The 13,046-nt window shown below is 37.6% G+C and overlaps 1 protein-coding gene across 1 annotated transcript in view; it reads right to left on the reverse strand.

The window, feature by feature from the left end:
* Positions 1-13,046, reverse strand: part of LOC149926746 (uncharacterized) — a 109,485-nt gene that overhangs the window by 44,440 nt on the left and 51,999 nt on the right. The gene's annotated exons all lie outside the window — the stretch shown is intronic.

The following is a 13,046-nucleotide window of genomic DNA, read 5'->3' on the forward strand; positions in this document are numbered from 1 at the left end:
AAGATATGACGGCTCTCCCACCCCGGAGCCCCCAGGTGCATGTGTTTTCGTAAATGCATCTTTAAACGTGGTGAAATCACTTATGTTGGTTTTGTATCCCCTGTATCTACAAGTCGCCCCCGCTGCCCCCGTGATTGGCACGCCCCGGAATAATACACAATAAACTAAAATTATTTGTATGCAGAAATCTAAATAACATTGTAAACGTAACTCTATAAAACTAGAGAATCAGCTGTTTTAATTAGGATAAGGAACACCCCTATTTTTATATCAAATGAACTCTACCCCACAAGTAAACATTATATTGCCCGGGCGTGAGAAAGTCCGTTGGGAACGAAAGTTCGAGAACGTATCGTTTGAGAGAACAAAGACCAGAAGTGAATCGGTCGCCGTCAAAAACGGTAATTAATTAATGAAACAATAATTTGTATTTCCACTCTAGTTGAGTTTCTGTAATTCAGTAAATTTATTAAAACCTTTGTTAGCAAGATTTTTCAGTCGGTTTTGTTAACATAGTAAAGTTTAAGCTATCCCATGATAAAATATATATTACGTCGAACCATGGACTAACAAAATCTTTTGTTAGTCCATGGTCGAACAAAGGGCGTAACACAAGATTTTGGAGCGTCTTCCCGCGAGGTACAACGCCCTTTTATCCGAGGGGGAACTCTACGATGCTCTCACTGACCCCGGGTTTGTACATGGTTCTAATTTCATAATTAAAAACTCGACCCCTTTTAAGGGTCCGGACTCATGCCCTCGACGAGGTTATATGTCTCTGTCATGAGGGGTTGACCAAGGTGAACACGCGGACGACATTGCCGCTTGGATTTGTGGCCCTGCTTTGCGGTGCCTCTACGGTTCCAGGCAGTTAGCCCTCGACCAAATTTCGGATTATGGCGTCACGTGGGGCCTCAACTTCCAACTGCTGAGGTGTCAATAGGTGGTCTTCTCTCGTGATCAACGCACTCCGGCCGATCTCTCGCTCACCCTCGGACATACTTCTCTACGACTCGGGTGTCCACTTATCGTTACCTAGGGGCTATCTTTGACGTGAAACTCTCATGGAATCCCCACATTGAATCAACTCATCTGATCCAGGCTGGACTATACGAGCCCTCTGTAGCTTCGGCGACTGGCACTTTGCTCGGTGAGAATGCCGCGCTACGAGTTATCCTCCGGGTCCCACGGTCGACGGCGGTCATACTGATGGAAGCGGAGGCGGCCATTCCTTCATTGTGCATTCGCCGGGGTCACTTCGATCTTCTCCACCTCGCCCCTTGTAGTGCGGCTGACGCTCCGGTGTTCTACCCTTTGCTGCTTCGCGATGAATTCCCGCCCTTGGAGATCCTATAATCTTATAATTACAGGGAATATTTTAAAAAATTAAACATTTTGTTATGACAATATCTTTCTCAAATGAAGATTTTATTTTTTATTTTTTGTGAAATTCGGGTCATTTTGGGTAAGAATGATAAAATACGCGAAAAAGTAGATAAGTCCATAATTAAAAGGGATAATATAGCTAAATCCTAAACAAATTTGAAGAAATTTAAAAACTTACTAATAACTCGTACTTAACTTATCATTTTGGGTAAATTAACGTAAATTCGGTTAGAAAAATTAAATTTTTGTTAAATGCGAATAAATTTGGGTAAATTAAAACCAACTTGGGTAGATGGAAATGAAATTGGATAAATGGAAACGAAATTGGATAAATGCGAATAAGTATGGATAAATGCGAAACTGTTTCGGTTTATTCAGATAAAATTGGGTAAATATGAATAAAATTGGGTAAATGCGAATAAGTTTAGGTAAATGCCTATAAAATTTGGAAATGCAAATAATTTTGGGTAAATGGAAACAAAATGGGATAAATGTAAATTTGTTTGAGTAAATGCGAAAACCTTTCGGTATTTTCCAATAAAATTGGATAAATACGAATAGAATTGGGTATATGTTAATGAAATTCGCATATACCCAATTTTGTTTCCATTTACAAATGCGCATTTTCAAATTTTATTCGCATTTACCTAAAACAATTCGCATTTAAAATTTTTTTTCGTATTTGTCCAATTTTGTTTTCCGTCAAGGCAACTGATCGTTGAAATCAATCAAATTCTATCTTATACTATTGTCAAAGTATCTAACATCTTTTTTTTGGGGATTGTGGTTCGTTTCGAAGAATGAGATGATCTTGTGGAAATCATCTAGTTCAGATGTATCTTTAAAAGGGTTGCATTTCTTAGTTTTGACATTGCGGACAATGTTTTTTATTAAGAAATAATTTCCAATTTCAAGTTTATTGGTCAAGGGGGCGAAAATTCTTTCAATTTCTTAGTAGACTCGAAATCTTTTCTTGTTATGTCCCGAGGGGTTAACCACTCTTAAAAAGTCTGTACATCGATTACGCCGGATGACGCTTAGATTAGCACTGCCAACGGCAGGGACTTCAAAGATTACGCGTAATCCCATTATTACGCGGAGTGATCAGCCCCTCGTTATGTCCAGAAGCGATAACGATTAAAAGTAATTGAAATTATACTTATCCAAATCTTTATAGATTTCTATTGATATTTTTCAGGCAAGGGTAAAAATTTTTTGAAATGAATTGAAACTCCCATATCTTAAATAAATTTGAAAGGGACAAAAATAAATGAAAGATTGTGAATGATTTTGTCGCCATCTATATTTAAAAATTGAATGATATTTTATAGAAATTTCGGAGGGGAAAAATTGATAATATAGTATAGTAAAAAGATACGAAAAAGATAGATATAATGGTTTTTGTGCATCTCTGCTCTCTCTCAGTTTCTCTAAAAATTTTATTTGTAAAATAAAAACGGGCAGTCGTTGAAAAACGAACGCATCTGGGACAACTCAAATAAAACACAAGGTTCGTGGCTAGAAGCCGCTGGATGACATTTTCAGATGAGTCACTGAAGCTATAATATTGCGTTGACTTCTAACACAAGAAAATAAATAATAGTTAACGTATAATAGTAAATTTGTCATTAATCCTTGAATTGGTTATTTCAAATTAAGCACCGACCTGATTTTGGCCCGCTTTTTGAAAATCAGCCTCCAGGAGAGCATAGGTCAACAGCGTGAGATCAGTGTTGCCAATGTTTGAAAGTTGAAATAACCATTGATGTGTAGTAAAATTCCCACAACCCTATTTAGTACCGCCCCCAACGAAAACTCAGCGGAAAACATGCCATTAATTTTCAAATTGTTTGATAAATTAACTTTTTAAAATTAAATTTGATTGAAATTACAATGTTTAAACATTTTGGTTGTTAGGCATATGCATTAATTGATTGTAGTATTAGTAGGCACCCCCTTTATATTATGTATTAAAACCAAGATTCACGAAAATCATAAGTGGATCATTCTCTCTAAGTAGGCAAATTCCGGGTCTCGGTCGGGTAGATCTTAGTCTGGGTTTCGTGACGTCAGAGCTTGTATAAAGAGCCAATTCCAGAGAGAAAAAAGACGGCAACTAAAGGGGCATTTAATTATTGAACAAAACTCTACCCTTGGATCTGGAACTGACCTTGAACAAATATGGTATAGGTTTTTTGGGGGGAAAATTCGAGGAGCCAATCCCCAAAATTTATCTCTCTCGGGCGCTCGAGACACGTTTCAGACGTGAAACGTACCATAAGATATGTAAAAAACGTTAGATTCGGCAGTATAAGTTCAGAGTGAAGTTGAGGTGATACACAGGGAGGTTGTAAAGGGCTGCCAGACCGACCCCGACAAAGACTTTAGTCATAGGTAGCATAGCGTTTTGTCTTGTTAGAAAGAGTGATCCACTTATGACGAAAATTCACGGCTCTAGATAATTTAGGGCTTTCTATTGATAGTTAAATTAAAGAAACCCACAGACATGACAATTCCCACAAAATCAACGTTTTTAAAAACAAATACCTTTTCCCACAGAGCCAAAATGAAAACTAAAATTCTTACAATATGTGAAATTTCCCACCAACTGGAAACACTGCGTAAGACCGAGTTCAGGTTTTTTTGAAATAAATATTGTGAACCTAAGACGGGACTGATAAGTTTTCACGTTAAAACCGAGCCTGAGCTGAGGTATTGTGGAACGCAAACTGTAACGAGTGAGCCCGAGCTTGAGCCCCTGTTAAAATACAAATTACTTCGAACCCGAGCTTGAACCCTTTTCATGAATCACATTACTCGGAGCTAGAGCCCGAGCCCGTATTAACGTACGAAGAGCTCAACTTTGAGCCCAACATAATACATGAGCCCAACATAATACTTGAGCCCGAGCTCGAGACTGATTTTGGTAGTTTTGATATCTGAGGTAAGCCCGAACTCAACTCACGATTACGATTGTGCTTGAGCTCGAGACCGATTTGTATACTGTTTTCGTATCAGAGGATGAGTTCGATCTCCTTTCAATTCGAGATATTATTTAGCCCTAAGCCCATGTTCGAAATTTATTTTGGCAAAAAAGCGTTAGAAGCTCACGTGGCCTAGCGCCGTCTGGATTCCTGGGCTCAGAGCTTCCTGACCGCGTCCGACAGGTGTGCCCGTGATGCCGAAAAGGAGCTCGAAAACACTAATTGGGTTATTTGATTAATAATTTTAGCGACGAAAAATCGGGTTGAGAAACTTAAGCAACTCTAGGAAACCAGAACTTTCGAAAGGGTTTAATTATATCATGTTGAGCAGAGCTACAATAAAGTGATCCCGAGCTTGAGCTTGTCCGAGTATTTTGAAACATCAAGCTTGAGCTTGAGCCTTTAGTAGTTTTAAAACAAAGTGAGACCAAGCCGAGGCCACCATTTTATTTGTAAGTTACTATAGTGAGCCTGAACCCGAGATTACACTTCGAGCCCGAGCCCAAGAACACCCGTCGATTTGTAAATATAGTGAGCGCGTGCCCGAGCCTGCCCGTATATTTATACCTATAGTGAGTCAGAGCCCGAGACGGTTTGTAGGTTTAAAATCTACTGAGCTCCAGACCTCACACCAGTGGATGAATTTAGATTGTGAGCCCGAGCCCAAGACCCGGCCAATTGGTCAGACTAAGGTGAGCCCGAGACCATCCGTAAGCTCATATACGAATTCAGTGAGGTGAGCTCGAGTCCAGCTCTTGGCGTTTATCTATGCAGGAGAGTCAATATGACCTTTTTGTTCTTAAATTTGGTCAATGTGAAGAAAAATAACCCCTCCTAGGGGACTTTGTCCCCTCGGAGAGGTAATTATGTTTTCCTAAAAAAATACTTCCACAAATTAATACACAACGTGTGTCGACGTTTGCATATTCTTCGGCTGCTCTCACTAACTCTCCAATTTTGCCCTGAACTAATTTTAATTCCAAAATTAATTTTTAAACACACGTATTCGAGCGAAGAACAAACACCGAGCAATCTAAAACGCAAACTTCAACCAGACAAATTGCTAAATGGTAATAGGCGCGTAAATAAAACATCCTTTAAGGAAATCGCCAAGAAGTAATATTTCCGAGAGCCAGGACCTGTAGGGTACTGTTTACATAGTGCTTGTTGAAATAATGGAAGGGGAGGGGTAAATAGTCATATAAATGTAATTTTGCTTTAGAAACAAAGTCATGTATTATAAAAAACAGCATAAGTTATATCAGAAGTAAATGAACGAAGTTATCAGACCGCTATATCTCTCATACTAAGCGCATTTTGAGATCTCCCTTTAATCGACGTTTTGAAATTTCGCGCCTTTATAGCTCCGCTATCGCCATCTATCGACTAGTATGTGATGACGTGTAAATCGAATGTGGATACCCGCAATTCCCTAGTGCAAATTTTGGCGGGAACTAAAGGGGGCGGAACTTGTCACTCTTTTTTACTACTAATATAGGCCTATAGGTGCCTAGCGTTGACATATACTACTACTATGCTACTAGATTAAAATGGTAAGTAAGGACGCTAATGAATTATTAAATAATGACAAGTTTTTGCCATACCCAGATTCTGATTTAATGATCAACTACTAAATTTACTATTAGACAAACATATCGAATCGAACTACTCAATAAAAATCAAACAATACCGCTAACAAATAAAATACTACTAGATTAATTTACATGACCCCCAAAATAACTACACGCAGCATGCACTCGACCAATTCCAGACTACTAAAAATACGCGGTCTACTATATACACTAATTGCGCCATATAAAAAGTACTCATCACTATTCTTGATTATCGTTGGTCTCGAGACTTGAAAATAAATGAATAAGGTAGATGCGAGGAGAGAGTTCGTAGAGTTGAAGAGACGAGTTGAAGGCTTGAGACGTTGGAGATACGATGAGGCTACTACTATCGTCTACGATGTCGTGGTGGTGATCGGCAGAGGAAAACCATGGTCCGGCGATAACTGCTCAATGGGCTGGATACATTCATAGATTGCGACCAGTGTGAAAACTATGTTCCTTTTATTAAGGTCATCCGGAGCGGTGTTTTAAGATCGTCCTTTACTTTCGGTTCGGAGATACGGTTCCTCTTCTCTTCTTGTCTCCAAGTTTTGTTGTAAAAACCACGTGACTTTTTGGATTCATCCTGGTTTTTTCGTTACCCAATCGAATTACTATGACGGGCTGTCACGTGGAGGGACACTATGATTTGACCAATCACCAAATTTCAACGTAGGGCTTTATTTCCAGCGCCCATGTGTTTCACTTTCTTGAGATCACAAGACGCGCACACATTCGGTGACAATTACACCAAACAATAATATCGAGGCGCACTACAATAATTGTAAGCATTGGTCGAGAAAATCTGTCAAAGGTTCGAGTTCAATAATAAATACACGTGGCACGCACACTATATGCTATTCACCATCGATTCTAAAGACCTTTCGCTAACTACTTCCCATTCCTAACTTCTTAGTAGACTCGAAACCTTTTCTTGCTATGTCCTGACGCGATAACTAACGCTAGATTAATCCAAAAAGGTTGACATTTTAGCAGTAAATCAATTAGTAAATCATTCTTTACTCTTCTTCTGTAACATTTTATATGAAATATTTTCATTTATTCAAGAAAAGGGACTTTTAAAAAAAAAAATAAAATCTAAATACAATAACCTTCTTCGTCGTTTTTAATATCAAAGTTAAGTATATTTTTCATTATATTTTGAAATTAACCATTGTATGCCGTGAAATATTTTTTTATTGTGAACGTGTTCCATTTATAATTCTGCTATATATTGCAATATACACACTTCACAAATGATACCCTTAACTATAGATATATTACCCAATTATGAGCTACGTCTACTATCTACACGTAATACCATGGAAGAAAGATTAGGAAGGCTAACTCGCCCATTTTTATGAAAGGTGCTTGGCAGCACTGTAAGCGATAGTGCTCAGTACAAATTCGAGATGGCGCTTTTTAGTTTCAAGTATGATTTTAAAAAATTTGGGTAGATTTATAGCGTTTTCCATTTGATTGCTCTCGAGCACTCTAGATCGCTCTGATCAACATTTTATGTTCCATTAGCGTGCTCGGATCGGCCCCGATCAAGTTTCGCGTGTTCCATTTCACGCTCTCGGGTGCTCCGAGATCCCCCAAAACCGATCTGCCGATTTCGACAGATCAACGGATCGAGATCGGAGCAAATTTTAGCGTGTTCCTTTTAGATTTTTTTTTAAAATGGCAGACCAAGACGTGAAAATTCAAATTACAAGCAGACGAAAAACAACAAAGCACGGGAATATGTTCATGGAATGTTCCATTTGCTTTTTTACTCTATCGATTGGGGCGAGATCTATGACGTCCGAGACAGATTCCAAGCGAATCTTGAGCAATCAAATGGAAAACGCTATTAGTCTGCTAGACTGCTACTCTTCTTTCAAAGGTTGGATGACAAATTAAATATGAAATTAATTAATTATTTAATTAGGTAAATATAGTTTGTATAGAAAAATAATTGAAAAGAGAAAAACTAGCAAATAATATTAAAAAAGAAAATTTTGTTTCTAGCACCATAACTTTATGAATGTACAAGCATAGCCGTTTAGTCGGCTATGGTACAAGAACGGTACAGTTTGTTTTAATATTCGCAGTAAAGTACCATAGTATAAAGTAAAGTAAAATAAACAATTGCAAAATCTTTTCATTTAAGGCCCTTTTGTTTTCATTGCAGTCTCTGAGTAGTTGTAAACGTCGAGAATTAGCAAATAATTTTTTCTTGGGTATTTTACAGCCCACTATCTAACAATTTTGCTCATTGTTGGTGTACTAGGCTAGTAAGGCACTTTAAATCAATGGAGATGTATTATATCTTCCCCTTGAAATTTCATCCATGACTAATCGTATAATACTCCAAGATTCTTGAAGCTTATCAACACCAACTATTCGTGAGCAAGTTTCGCAAGTTTGCGAGCACCTGAGTCCCTTTTAGATTTTGAAGACGTTTTACACTCCGACTGTTGTTTCTCTCTCTTTTTTTCTCATTTTCTTCCCTTTTCCTCTCTTTCTCCTCAAATAACCATCTGTTTTTCAATCGTACATCATGATGTATTCTAATTCTAAGGTAGAGCTTTATGAGTTTTTCTTGGTTTCTATACACATTTCTGGAACAGTGATTTCATTTAGGCCTGTCAGAAGTTTTACAGCTATTCCTTCCTGGCAAATAATTTGACTGAAATTATCTTTGTAAAACTTCTCCATTTTTTCCACTGTTTCATAGAATTCTTGTGTTACTAACGTCAGTCTTCCAACGTCGCTATTTTCTTCTGCACGATAAGACTTTAAAACTGTAAGAGTAATGTAATGTTACAATCATGAAGTGGTATTATTCATCTTCAAGCAGGTTTTCTGTCAATTGAATTATAAAGGATAAAGATGTTTTCCAACCTTGAATGACTGGAGGTTGTTTGTCGCAGTCAAATTTCAGGTCTTTGAACCAATCAAGTTTCTCTTTAAGATATTCAAGATGTTTTGAATTTTTGCTTATTGCTGAGCGATATTCCTTCTCATCGTACTTTCGACTAGAGTTAAGACAGTCAAACATTTTATCAAATTCTGCAACTACATTTGAGGTGTCCTGTGCTCCGAGTGGTAATTTGTCAGTAATTACATAGAAATTTAACACCTTAGCAACTGAGTAGCTAAGCAGTTGGGTAGCTAACTTCACCTTCATTTTGGTAAAAGGCGTAAGACTTAAATGTTTTAGAGTCAACTTTGGAGCAATTCGTAGAGGTTCTCTAGAATCAAGAAAAAAAACCTCTCTAAATGAGCCCAAGAAGCTTTGACTTTTTTAATTAAGATATCATGATTTCTCAAGTTATTTCTTATGCCCTTGATTAGATGTGACGGAGCGTGCATACAATAGATTTTATGCTCATCTATAAATATAAATGGTGTATCTTCATTGACATTAAGTCGCTTATACACGCTTCTGTTATTTGATCCTTGGTCACACACAATTACCTTGACTTTTATCCCAATGGATAGCAAACGGCTTACAAGGAGACTACCCGAGGTGGTTATCACCGATTTTGTTGAAACTCGGGGGTTAGGTAGGCCTTATGGTAGTATGAAAATTGCCAAAGGGAAAAGTTGCAATAGGCTTTAGTTTTCCCATGGCAACCGAAAATATTTTTGATCTCTCAAAACCAAAAAACTCCATTTAAAAAAGCATGGGATTTTCTCGGTTTCACAGGGTACTTAATTACTTGAAAAATTTGAATAAATTAAATTTTCAAAACTTACCCAAAACGATGAATTTGACCTATTTTGGGTAAAATTGATCAATTTTGGTTAAATTTTAACAAAATTTGGGTAACCGAGAAAATCCCATGCTTTTTTTAAATGGAGAGATCAAAAACAATTTCGGTTGCCATAGGAAAACTAAAGCCCATTGCAAGTTTTCCCTTTGGCAATTTTCATTCTACCATAAGGTCTAAATAACCCCCGAGTTTCAACAAAATCGGTGATAACCACCTCGGGTAGTCTCCTTGTTAGTATATAAATTAATATATCATGAAGAATGTCTTTATTCATTGGCCCTTTAGTTGAAAAATAGGAAACTGGCTGCTTCCAATTCGAGTCAATTCCAGAAAGAAGGAAAACAGTAGCATGGTTTGCTAAGTCCAATTTCCGTTTGGAATTTCCCAAGTCGCAAAATCCCTCAATCAAGTCTTCACCTTCGTTGTACGTTAGGCCTTCTTTGAGAGACATTTCATCAAAAGTTAACATTGCAAGTTTATCTCTTTCAGTCATACACTTTACTTTCTTTTCCAAGATATCCCAAAATTCCTTCACAATGCCTGGCTTGCAAGGAATTTGTTTTAACCATGACTTTATTGACGCCTGGCTTGGCAAAAGAAAAATCTTTTTTAAAAGACAGTAAGCTTTTGGTTCGTGATAGTGCAAAGTAAGGCACAGCTGCTTCTCTTTGGCTGACCATCGTCGTCCTTTTGGGTTTGTTGATGCAGATTTTAATTGCATTTCAAAGAAGTCAGCTGACGACTTTGGAAGAGGTTTCCTCATTTCAAAGACTACTTGTGACTTAGATACTTTAGAACTGGAATTTTTTTTTAAAAGTCTCCAATTCCTAAGGTATTGCTTTTGTAACAATGATTTTAGCTTCATCTTTTTAGGTGAATCTTTGCCCTTTTTGATAATTTGTAACACAGTTTGAGATCCCTTCTTCACCTTTGGTGTTGCAAGTGAAGTTGTCTTTTTGTGGGATATGGATCTTCTGGATCATAATCATGAGGCCTTTTCCTTGACACTTCTTTTTGGTTTTTACTATGAGGTGTACCTTTTTCTAATGGTGTCAGACTAACAACTGAATCTACCAAAATGATAATTAAGTTTTTGTTTTATGTACCATGTTAATTATAAATAATATATATAATATATACCAAAAGTCATAGCTTTTCTTGTATTTTTATTAGATAGTGATGGAGACATAAAACCTGTTCGTTCTTGACTCGCAATCGGGGTTAGACTTCGCAAGGGACCAGATACAATCGGGGTTAGGTTGCGTACAGAACCAGATACAATCGGGGTTTAGTTGCGTACAGAACCAGATACAATCGGGGTTAAGTTGCGTACAGAACCAGATACAATCGGGGTTAGGTTGCGTACAGAACCAGATACAATCGGGGTTAGGTTGCGTACAGGACCAGATACAATCGGGGTTAGGTTGCGTACAGGACCAGATACAATCGGAGTTAGTTTGCATTCGGGAGGTACATGTGTATGCGTGACATCTTTATTATGACTAGATGTGGATGGAGATCCTTCTTGGCTAACCAGAATGGGGTTTCGACTAAGTGAGGGACCTATAAAAGATTATTCAGCCTTTTTTACTTCAGTCACAAATTCAGACTCATGCTGCACCTTTGACATTACCTATATGTTGAGTAGAAATTACTTGAATATTAATTGAGACCACCGGGTGGTATTTTTCTGGAACAGCATTCCAAACTTGAAATGTGAAACATAAATTTTACTAAGCTTATTACGACACTATAACTTTCAGGGGGGTTGAGGGGAGTCGTGGAGATCAGTAAGGAGGGAAGATTCAAAAAGGTTCCAAATGTAACCTTGAGAATATGACCCGCGCACTAAACTCGAGGGAAATTTAAATACTTATTTCCCCGTGCCGTATGTATCGAATTTAATTGTTCGGGATCCTTTGAGTCATTATTGTCACAGAGTAGGTAAATGATATCAATCGAAGTTATGCAAAACAGTAACTCTGGTTTATTATTGGACTTAGTAACTATAGATTCAAATATGGTTAAAACAGTGGTAATTATTTTGAGATGATTAATACTTAAAGGCTATGGTGGGCTCTTTGGGGTGTACAATGAATATAGCAGGGGGTTGGATAATTAAGTAGATTGGCTATGGTTGGCCGAATCTTTAAGTTAAATTTATACAAAATACACTTTAGAATTAATAACAAAGAATGGGAAAAATAATAGTTTGAAAGTACTTATCGTTCTTCAAGTAACCGTCCTTAAACCAAGGAACGAACCGCACATAATTATCTTCACCAAGAATTATCACGTACAACCACGAATCCGACGCGAAATACCCGCACAATTACCGTGCACTTTAACCTTCACGTCGAACCGCGTCACCGGATGCTGTTTACCACATCCTGATCACTAAAACCTCGAAGACACGATTGAAACAAAACTGAAGAAAAAACTCAGTCTGATTAAAGCTGACTTGGCTTTTTATACTAGATGATTAGATGGTCCCTTATCTTTCGGGGTGTGTAAATAACTAAACAAGCTACGGGGCTGCCAGAATACGCCAGAGAAATGAAGTGAAACAAAAAATATACATGGTTGGTCCCTAGATGGCTATACTGAGGGGACAAATTGTAAAAAAGTAGAAAAATAACAAGATGCTCACTCCCGAAAGTTAACGGGTCGTGATAAGCTGCAATATTTATGTTATTACCCATGTTTACTTTATTACCTTCCGTTATTTTTGAAATTACATTGGGTGAAGTGGTCACAACAAAGTTTCCACCTTTTTTCGCAAATATATTTCTCTTTTCCCAATAAATCCTCCCTTCCAGAGTTTTTTAACCACTGTTCACATCTGTAAACAAAAACACGTGATTCACCAAGGGTTAACGAAAAACCCATTTTTAATTTATAATCACCTTTGAACATCAGTTGGAAAGTCAAAAAAAGAAACCCCTGTCTTTTTTCTACCTTGGGAATTGCTGCATTTTGTGTAACAGCAAGTTTTCCCTCCGTGATATTCAAGTTTTTTGAAGTCCTTGTCAAAATCAGCTGTGACAACCGCCATCGCGTAAAACAAATAAAAGGCGATAGTGCTCAGTACAAATTCTAGGGGGCGATAGCGTCGCGACTCGAAAAAAAAGTTTCGTAGCCCAATGGGCGAGTTAGCCTTCCTTATCTTTTTTCCATGGTAATACCAATAAACCTTAACCTTTTTTAGCGTTTTCTTAACCTCTCTAATAACGTCATGATAATACCCCTTATCATGCCTTATGAAAAGATTTTGCGGTGAAAATCAGTCATTGGACCGG

Source organism: Leiobunum rupestre, chromosome 9, assembly GCF_980474605.1.
Source record: "Leiobunum rupestre chromosome 9, qqLeiRupe1.1.hap1, whole genome shotgun sequence".
Lineage (NCBI taxonomy): Eukaryota > Metazoa > Arthropoda > Arachnida > Opiliones > Sclerosomatidae > Leiobunum > Leiobunum rupestre.